At 43.1% G+C, this 8,955-nt stretch overlaps 1 long non-coding RNA gene across 1 annotated transcript in view; it reads right to left on the bottom strand.

Moving 5' to 3' along the window:
- Positions 1 to 8,955, bottom strand: part of LOC135112644 (uncharacterized) — a 72,644-nt gene that overhangs the window by 53,370 nt on the left and 10,319 nt on the right. The gene's annotated exons all lie outside the window — the stretch shown is intronic.

The following is an 8,955-nucleotide window of genomic DNA, read 5'->3' as shown; positions in this document are numbered from 1 at the left end:
TCTCTCTCTCTCTCTCTCTCTCTCTCTCTCTCTCTCTCTCTCTCTCTCTCTCTCTCTCTCTCTCTCTCTCTCTCTCTGTCTCGTTTAAAGGTCATTCATAAAATCCATACATTAATTTGCAAAGTAACGTCGTTTTTTTCTTTTTTATTAATACTCGCGCCTGCATTACAGACATGGCACTGAGAGAGAGAGAGAGAGAGAGAGAGAGATGAGAGAGAGAGAGAGAGAGAGAGAGAGAGAGAGGGAGAGAGAGAGAGAGAGAGAGAGAGAGAGAGAGAGAGTAATTAGCTATTAAAGTATTCTACCTCCACTACTACTACTACTACTACTACTACTACTACTACTACTACTACTACTACTACTGCTACTACTACTACTACTACTGTGTTGATTGTGTGACTAATATACTTTAAGTGTGGTGAGGGTCAAGGCTAAACTCTCTCTCTCTCTCTCTCTCTCTCTCTCTCTCTCTCTCTCTCTCTCTCTCTCTCTCTCTCTCTCTCTCTCTCTCTCTCTCTCTCTCTCTCTACTCTCTCTCATTATCTCCTCCGAGTTTGTTATCACGGAGAGATCCATCATAATAATCCTGAATAATTTTAAACCTGAGCTCTTTGTAAATTATCTAGTACCACAGCTTATTGACTTCTCTAAAGGAAATAATAATAATGATATGAAAATACACCTTCGCCTTCCTGGATCACACTCAACCCATGAAGTATTTTTATTATTTTCCATTGAGTCATAAAACAGAGAGAGAGAGAGAGAGAGAGAGAGAGAGAGAGAGAGAGAGAGAGAGAGAGAGAGAGAGAGAGAGAGAGAGAGAGAGAATAAAGGGGCATTAGTAAATCAATGAAAATGTGAAGAAAAAGAGAGCATTTTCTAGACTTATGTTGATAAACTGCCTAAATAAATGCACGAATGTACCTGAGGACTAAGGGAATAGAAAACGGAAAGTGGTTTTGGAAAAGAATCCCTTGGGCAGAATTATAGAGCGACGTTTTGTGCTAAAGAAAAGAAAGACGAGGTGAGATTTATTATCCGTATTGACATTTCTTGATGCGCCTGAGAGAAAATGGTGAAATGTATCGAAGGAACGTATTGTGTGTGTGTGTGTGTGTGTGTGTGTGTGTGTGTGGGCCCCCAAAGTGTTGCGTGCGGAGTGTGTTGTCAGAGTGATAATCGGGTGACGTGTTTGCCAGACAGGATAAAGAGAGAATAACACACCACTGTCCTCGTCACTGCTGTTCTCGAGTCTCGCACGCCTTTGCCTCCCCCTCACTCACTACCTTGACATCATTTCACCTCTCTCTCTCTCTCTCTCTCTCTCTCTCTCTCCCTCTCTCTCTCTCTCTCTCTCTCTCTCTCTCTCTCTCTCATTAACCTAATAGATTTTACTTTTCTCCACAAGTCTCTCGTAAATCTCTATGCTGTTTTTTCTCTTACTCAGCCATGGTTCTCCTTTCTGGTAATCCACAGTATTCTGCATAAGTAAAAAAAAAAAAACTTGTCAGGACGGTAACATGAGCAGAAACACCTCTCTTCTTTGTGGCAAATAAGATAGAGACACTGGGAGAGACAGAGAGAAACAAGGAGGAGGAATTCAAAATCAGGTCGAGGTAATATTCAGAGGAGTCTCCACGAAATGCTTCCTTTTGTGTTGTGTTATCATGATAGCCAGCGATGTGAGGGAGTCTTCCGTGTGTGTGAGTGGCGGGCGAGGAGGGTAGATCTGTTATTAAGTGTAGATATTGAGTTTTGTTTGGTTTGTCTCTGTTAGTGACTTTATGTGTGTGTGTGTGTGTTTGTGTAAGATCCTATCCAGCTGAGCATCAAGGAGAGGGAGAGAGAGACACCTGCGTGTGTTTGTTTATGTTCCTCTTTCTTATCCTTGGCCTGGTTTCGTTGAAGTTGATATCAAAGTGTTAATTTTTGTGCGTAAGGGTAATTAGAGGGCACTTGTACGTAAATGCTGACCTAATGACCGTGGGAATATAATCACTTTGAAATTATGTGTGTGTGTGAGTGTGTGTGTTTTAAATGTAATACTTAGATGAAAATATGTTGTTTACGATGAGGAGATAATGGCGTTATGGCGGACTCGCAGCGGCGTTGTAGTCCGGCGTGCTGTTTAGTGCGTCGAATGTTTCAGGAATTTGTTGCGGCACACTGCCGAGTTATAAATGTTTTTTTTTTTTTTTTTTTTTTTTTACCGGAGCGTTTTATATTATATTTTAAGGTTTGACTTTAGACACTACGCACTTTGGTGTTTTCGGTGTGGCGGTGTTAGTGGAGCGTTTGTCGGGGTTACCTTTACAGAAAGAAAATCAAACAAAGAAATAAGTATATGGTAAAATGGAAGGAATGTGTTTCTACTCTTCTTTGTAAGATGACCATTTAGGAAGGACAAGAAGAGATAAGAATAGGACCGCTATGCATGGGGCTGCAGGTGACTGAGTGCTGACAATGTTACCAAGGTGTGTGAAGGCCGGCTGCACACCTGCGTGACGGGAGTGACGCCTGGGGAAGCTGCGCTCGCTGTCTGACGATGTCGTCATTCATTATCGCAAATTTCAGTGTTCACGTTCTCTTGGTCCCTTGCCTTAGATGAATGTCCGGGGCCTTGTGACCACCAATTGTTTTCGTTACGTTGCCTTGGTCGTTACGGGCAATCAATTAATCAATGAGTGTGAGGTGATCCTCCTGCTGCTCCGGAACAAAGAGCAAGGTTGAGCAGAGTTCACGCTTGTAAGGTTTGCTGTTGTTGTTGTTTCTGCTGTTATTGCTATTACTGCTCACGACGCTATTGTGGACAGCAGACGATTGTGTCCTAGGACGGTAATGTGGCGGTGAAACACATGTATCTGATCTGGGAGCGCCGTCCCCCTTCCCGCTGGGCTCGCCTGTCGGGGGAACAATCTTCCTTTTGTCAAAGTATTGGCGGAGAAAGTTCCCTGTGCAGTCCATCGCGCCTCTGGCCACAAAGTTCTCGCCAGTATCACAAATAGTGTTTTTAGTTGAGGTAATGTTTCTTATCCTGGTGTGTTTATTGCCAGGCGCGTTGACATGAAGAAAATATCAGCTGTTTCGTGCAAACTTCCTTATCTTAAGAGCGCACACTGATCTTGGCGAAAAAAAAAAGCTCCTTTAGCAGTGCGTGTGCTTTGCCCTGCGTCCTCTTGCACGAGACAGAAGGACCTTCCTCAGTCTGGGAAGCTGCCGGGTTTCAGGAACGCCAGGGAAGGTTGTCTCTCTTGCCATCCCTGCCAAAGCTCCCGATCATCTTGACATTTTTCTTCCAATGTTTATTGGAGGAACCTTTACACTCTCCCAAGACGAACTTTTTTACAAGTCAAGTTTAAACCAAGATGGCCGCTATGGCGTGCACATTCCGCTGTTACTGGTTCGTTAAGGTGTGCATGTCACTGGACAATGTAATTATGCACCGTGTTACGTATTCTGGAATGGACACATTCCTTTTTGTCCATTTCTCCCTTCTTCCTTCCTTCCATCCTTCCTTGTGCAAATCCTTCTCTCTTACACATCATTAGCTCTAATCCTAACACACTCTTCTCATTATCTTCTCTCCGGTCTTTTCTCTCTTCCTTCCACCGTCTTTTCGCAACAAACACTACTCGCGTTACTAGTAGAACCAACACTTACATCACCAGCGAGACGAACACTCCATTCACCACAACACAAGTTGCAAGTTCCTTCTGTTACTCCTCGACAGTCAATCCTCCGGCGTATTGTGAGGCAGCCATGGCTAGTTACGTGCCGGGGTCGCTATGCTGTGCCATCCTGTACCCTAGGCAGCCTTAACGCGGTGTCGTCTGGCATAAGTGTGCTACCTGTCAGGTGGTGCAAACAAGGAGGTGAAACACACGTCGTTAAATGTGATGATGCACCTGGCGCTGCTTCCCTGATGCTTCCGGGAGCGTTAGTGTGTGTGGGGCTTAATGTTGTGCTTACGCCCCTGATCCCACGCTCGTTGACTGCACTTCCCGGCGCGAGCATACACACACACACACACACACACACACACACACATACAGATAAGAGACAATAACAATAGTCTTAGTGTTAGTTTTCCTTTTTCTTTTCTTTAGTAATGTTTGTTTTGGGTTTTATGGATCATGTAAGATTTTTATAAGTTTGTAAAGTTGGTAGTGTGTGTGTGTGTGTTTGTGTGTGTGTGTGATGAAAGACACGAGATAATTTAAGTTCATTAAGAGGATTTCTGTATATTTTTTCTGTGTTTCTGTCTGGTGCATTTGTGTTCGTGCCGCGTCGTGTCGTTCTGTCTCTCTGTCTTTGGTATCGTTTCTGTGTCTCTTTATGTGTATCCGGCTTTTCTGTCAATCAGCCATTTAGCCAGTCAGTCATTATATCTGTCTCTCTTTATTTCCTTGTTTCTATTAATGTTTCTGTCTGTCTGTCGGTCTGTCTGTCTGTCTGTCCGTATGTTAGTCTATATTTATCTATCTTTATCAATTTATGTATGTATCATTCTATGTATGTATTTATCTCTGTATCCATCTATATATTAATTTATCTATCAACCTATCCATTCTCCAATTTATCCATCCACCCATCCACCCACCCATCCATCCATCTTTCTCTCTGTCCAGCCTTCACCAAATAACGCAGGTGCCGCCAAACAGACTCAGATATGGCTCGCCCTGCACGAGGTAAATGAGTCCCATCTCGCACCACCACTTCAGCAACTCATTCTCTTTGCAAACATTACCCGGAACCTGAAGGAATCCCAATCAGCTTTCTTTTTGTTTCGCTTCTTTCCTTCTTACCTTCCTTTTTCTTTCTTTTTTCTTTTTTTTGGCGAGAACTTTTCCAATTAATAACTTCGCTCAGGTGGAAAACCTTACGCTTGCTACACCCACCCAGAATTAGAAATGTATAGGTAAAGTTTAATTAGTTCGTGTTGGGCTAAGTCAGTTATTGAGAGTATTAGGAGGTGGGGGTATAATGACGCTAATTAGGCGCAGGTGTAGGGAGCAGGTGAAGTTAAATAAAGTCATTAGAAGTTTGTATAGAAAAAAGTGATGCCTCTGATTGATGGAGTGAAACTTAGAGTGACGTTGGTGATTTTTTTTTCTTAAGCCGTAACGTCACTGGTGTGGAATGCAAAATGATGGAAAGGGGCAAACTTGAGACGCCTTGTGTGTGTGTGTGTGTGTGTGTGTGTGTGTGTGTGTGTGTGTGTGTGTGTGCAGGCAATACGTCGAAGCTTATGTACATATTATTACATGAATCTATGTGCGTATAAAGTTGATAAGTCTGCATAACTTATGTATGTACACACTCACGTACACACAGTAATGCATGGATTGGAAGTTTTAGTGTGTGTGTGTGTGTGTGTGTGTGTGTGTGTGTGTGTGTGTGTGTGTGTGTGTGTGTGTGTGTGTGTGTGTGTGTGTGTGTGTGTGCGAGCGAGTGCGTGTGCAGGCAGGAACCAGTGTGCGTGCCTGCCTGCCTTCTTGCGTGTAGACGACCAAAGGAAAAAAGAAAGAAAAAAAACAAAGAAGATGGAGAAAAAACACAAAAAAGAATCACGAAGTACCAAGACCGAACGCCCCTTAATTTTTTCATCAATATCCAGGCGGCGCAGGGCTACGTGCACCTGGGGAAGGGCTGAGGCTCGGAGGCTGGGAAGGGCACCGTGTGTGAGCCGTGACTTCGCAGGCTTAGGGAGGGCGTGGCAAGGGTAGGGACGGGAGGATGCAGGCACAGGCTGATCACACTGGGCTGGGGAGAGCACAGACTGGACAGTGCGTGTTAATACTACACCAGAAGCCTTGGATGTTGACGAGGCTGAGTTTGATGAAAGGGTAGAGGGAAGGGAATAGAGAAGTGATGGAAGGGAAGGAGACATTTAAAATAGGTAAAGTCTAGTGAATTGCAGACTTAATTTAGAGATGGATGTTGTTAAAAGCAGGATACAAGGTAAAGCAGTAAGGTAGAAAGTATGGTAAAACAAGGAAAGAAAATTCAAGATGATAGAAAAAACATGAGAGGAATAATGGTAGAGTAAATTACATAATTACCTCGTGAGTACCTGTCTGAAAGTGAAGCTTGTGATAGGGGCGAGTACTGCACTGACAGGCAAAGGGAAGGTGAAAGGAAGGTGCAGCGCGGGACGATAAATAAATATTGCTATAATGTGCTCGGAATATGTCGGTGAAAAGTATGATGAGTAAATTCCTAATAAAAATAATAAACATAGCCCATAACTAACTAGAAAAAAAAATGCTTAGAGTATAAGAGCATAAAAAGGAAGCGTTTACTATATTGCTGAATGAGAAAGGTGTATAGATTGAATTAAAAGAGTGACACCAAGAGCGAGGGGCGGCCTTTGTGCAGTGGCCAAGGCATAGCACCAGAAGAGAGAAGAAAGGCCCACGAATGGAATGGGATGGGGAACTAACAGGGGATGAGCTGCTAAAGTGAATATTTACGGCCAGTGGCAATGGGAAGGAAGGAAGAGGCAGTACCGGGTCAGGAGAGGGAATAAGATAGCATTCAAAATTGAAGATGGGAACGTGTAAGCGAGACTATGCTGCTGAGGGGTGTCACTTGGGGCACCGGGAGGGAAAGAAAACATGAGAGACCACAAAGGAAAAAACAGAGCATGAAGACGAATGAAAGTGAGAGTGGGGAAAGCAAGGTAATGAAACTTCATCTAAAGTAATATGACTTTGTGCACCTATGGGCGAGGAGGTCCCCGAGGAGAGGCCTGACCACACCACTCTTGTTTATCCTTTTGTAGTGAAGATGAATAGCTCTTTTAGGCTTAGAAATGAGGTGTGTGTGTGTGTGTGTGTGTGTGTGTGTGTAAGCGAAAGTGTTTTGGAGGTGTTGCTTAGTTGTGTGTTTGTGTGTGTGTGTGTGTGTGTGTGTGTGTGTGTGTGTGTAAGCGGAAGTGTTTTCGAGGTGTTGCTTAGCGGGTGTGTGTGTGTGTGTGTGTGTGTGTGTGTGTGTGTGTGTGTGTGTGTGTTGCTATTTAACTAGTGTCCTTTCCTTCTCTCGTTTCTGTCTACCTTTCGTTAAATCTCTTTCGTCTATTTCAGTGTGGCTGTGTTTTTAATTTAATCTTCAACATTAGTATTATTATTTCAACGGTAAATTAACACAAGCACAAGCATCTTTCTCTTTTGATTTTAATATACTCTACCACCACCACCACCACCACCACCACCACCACCACCACCACCACCACCACCACCACCACCACCACCACTGAACAGCATAAAACAGGGACTACTCACGATAATTGCCTCGTGTCCTTGTGAGAGAGAGAGAGAGAGAGAGAGAGAGAGAGAGAGAGAGAGAGAGAGAGAGAGAGAGAGAGAGAGAGAGAGAGAATGAATGAATGAATGAATGAATTAAACACACCTCCCAATCACACACGTACACAAACATACCTCAAACTCTCGATACTCAATCCTGTTCTCTCACCCAAATCGTCACATTCACACGTGCAAAAACCAAGTAAATGATTACCACCTTAATGGCGCTATACTTTAATGCCATTACGAGGTGCTTGTATTTTCAGTCGACTTTCTGCACTCAAGCCCTTTAGTGAAAAGAACAAACATGCATATAAAACCCTTGAGTTATCTTCACTACCAATGCGCTCCGTGTTTAGTATTTAGTATGTGTCAAATTACAGGCTCCAGATTATACTTTTTCATATCTAAAAGTTATTCTTAGTTTAGTATTGATATCTTTGTTTATATATCTTCAGCATACATACTTTTTAAGATTAAGTTAGGTTAAGCTGGATTACGTTACGTTAGGTTTGGTGAAGTAAGGTTACATTGTGTTAGGTTATTAGGTTGGGACAGGTTCAGTTACGTTATATTAGGTTAAGTTAGGTTGGGTTCTATAAGGTTAGGTTAAGTTACAGTTAAGTTACGTTACAGGAGGCTGAGCTGTCACCAATTACCTGAACCCGTCCAATGTATAAGTAACCTTTAACCTATCACTCAGTTACAAATAAGTATTATATTGTATTTATGTTTATTTCTTATGGTATATTAACATGTATAAAAGAGATGCAGGGAAGTTTGAGTTGTGGAAGAAAGAGACGAAAATAGATAAGGAGACACTGGATAAGATCAAGATTATGATAAATTGATCAAAAAGAGACAAAAGGAAGGGAAATTAAGACGTGTCGAAAGGAATACCGCTGAGAGAGAGAGAGAGAGAGAGAGAGAGAGAGAGAGAGAGAGAGAGAGAGAGAGAGAGAGAGAGAGAGAGAGAGAACAATAGCCAAATAGCATTACGACACTGTTAGTTATTGAATTTACAGAAAATCATAGTTTGTCACAACAACGCGCGCCTAGACAAGCAGAGATCCAGCATGTATTTTTGTCGGTGCTGATTGCAAGTTCGGTCAGTGTATGGTTGTTTAACGTAAAGACCTATTAATAGTGACTGAGTTTTATCACTGCCCTCTGGCGGAACTCTGGTTGAACTAGGCCTGAAGTCAGTTTGGGATTAAGAAAAAATGGAAATAGATGGAAATAGGTAGGTGTGTTTCATACAGGGACTGCCACGTGTAAGCCTGGTCGCTTCTTGCAGCTTCCCTTATTTCTTATGTTCTTATGTTAAAAGCACTGTATTTAGTAGACAGCACAGCTCCATTCTGCTCCCACATGGTGTCCTCTCGCCCCTCATGTACCTTTCAACACAACAGTCAGATAGAGCATTAGGCGCAGCACGGTGCATCATGAGGGACCTCTACAAATACGAACACGTTTGGCCGCGCAGGCACGCTCTGTCACCTGTCATAAACTAAAGCCGCACTTGGACCTGAAACTCTAAAAGGGAAAGATAAAGGGTCATGGAAACTGTCGCCTCCACATCCACACCCGCCTGACCTTTTGGCTCACGTGTCCACTGCTGCTGTGACGGCCAGTTTTGGAGAGGCTGAGG

This window comes from Scylla paramamosain, chromosome 24 (assembly GCF_035594125.1).
Source record: "Scylla paramamosain isolate STU-SP2022 chromosome 24, ASM3559412v1, whole genome shotgun sequence".
Classification (NCBI taxonomy): domain Eukaryota; kingdom Metazoa; phylum Arthropoda; class Malacostraca; order Decapoda; family Portunidae; genus Scylla; species Scylla paramamosain.
Note: the sequence above shows the minus strand (reverse complement) of the source record. Positions and strands in the feature narration are given on the sequence as shown.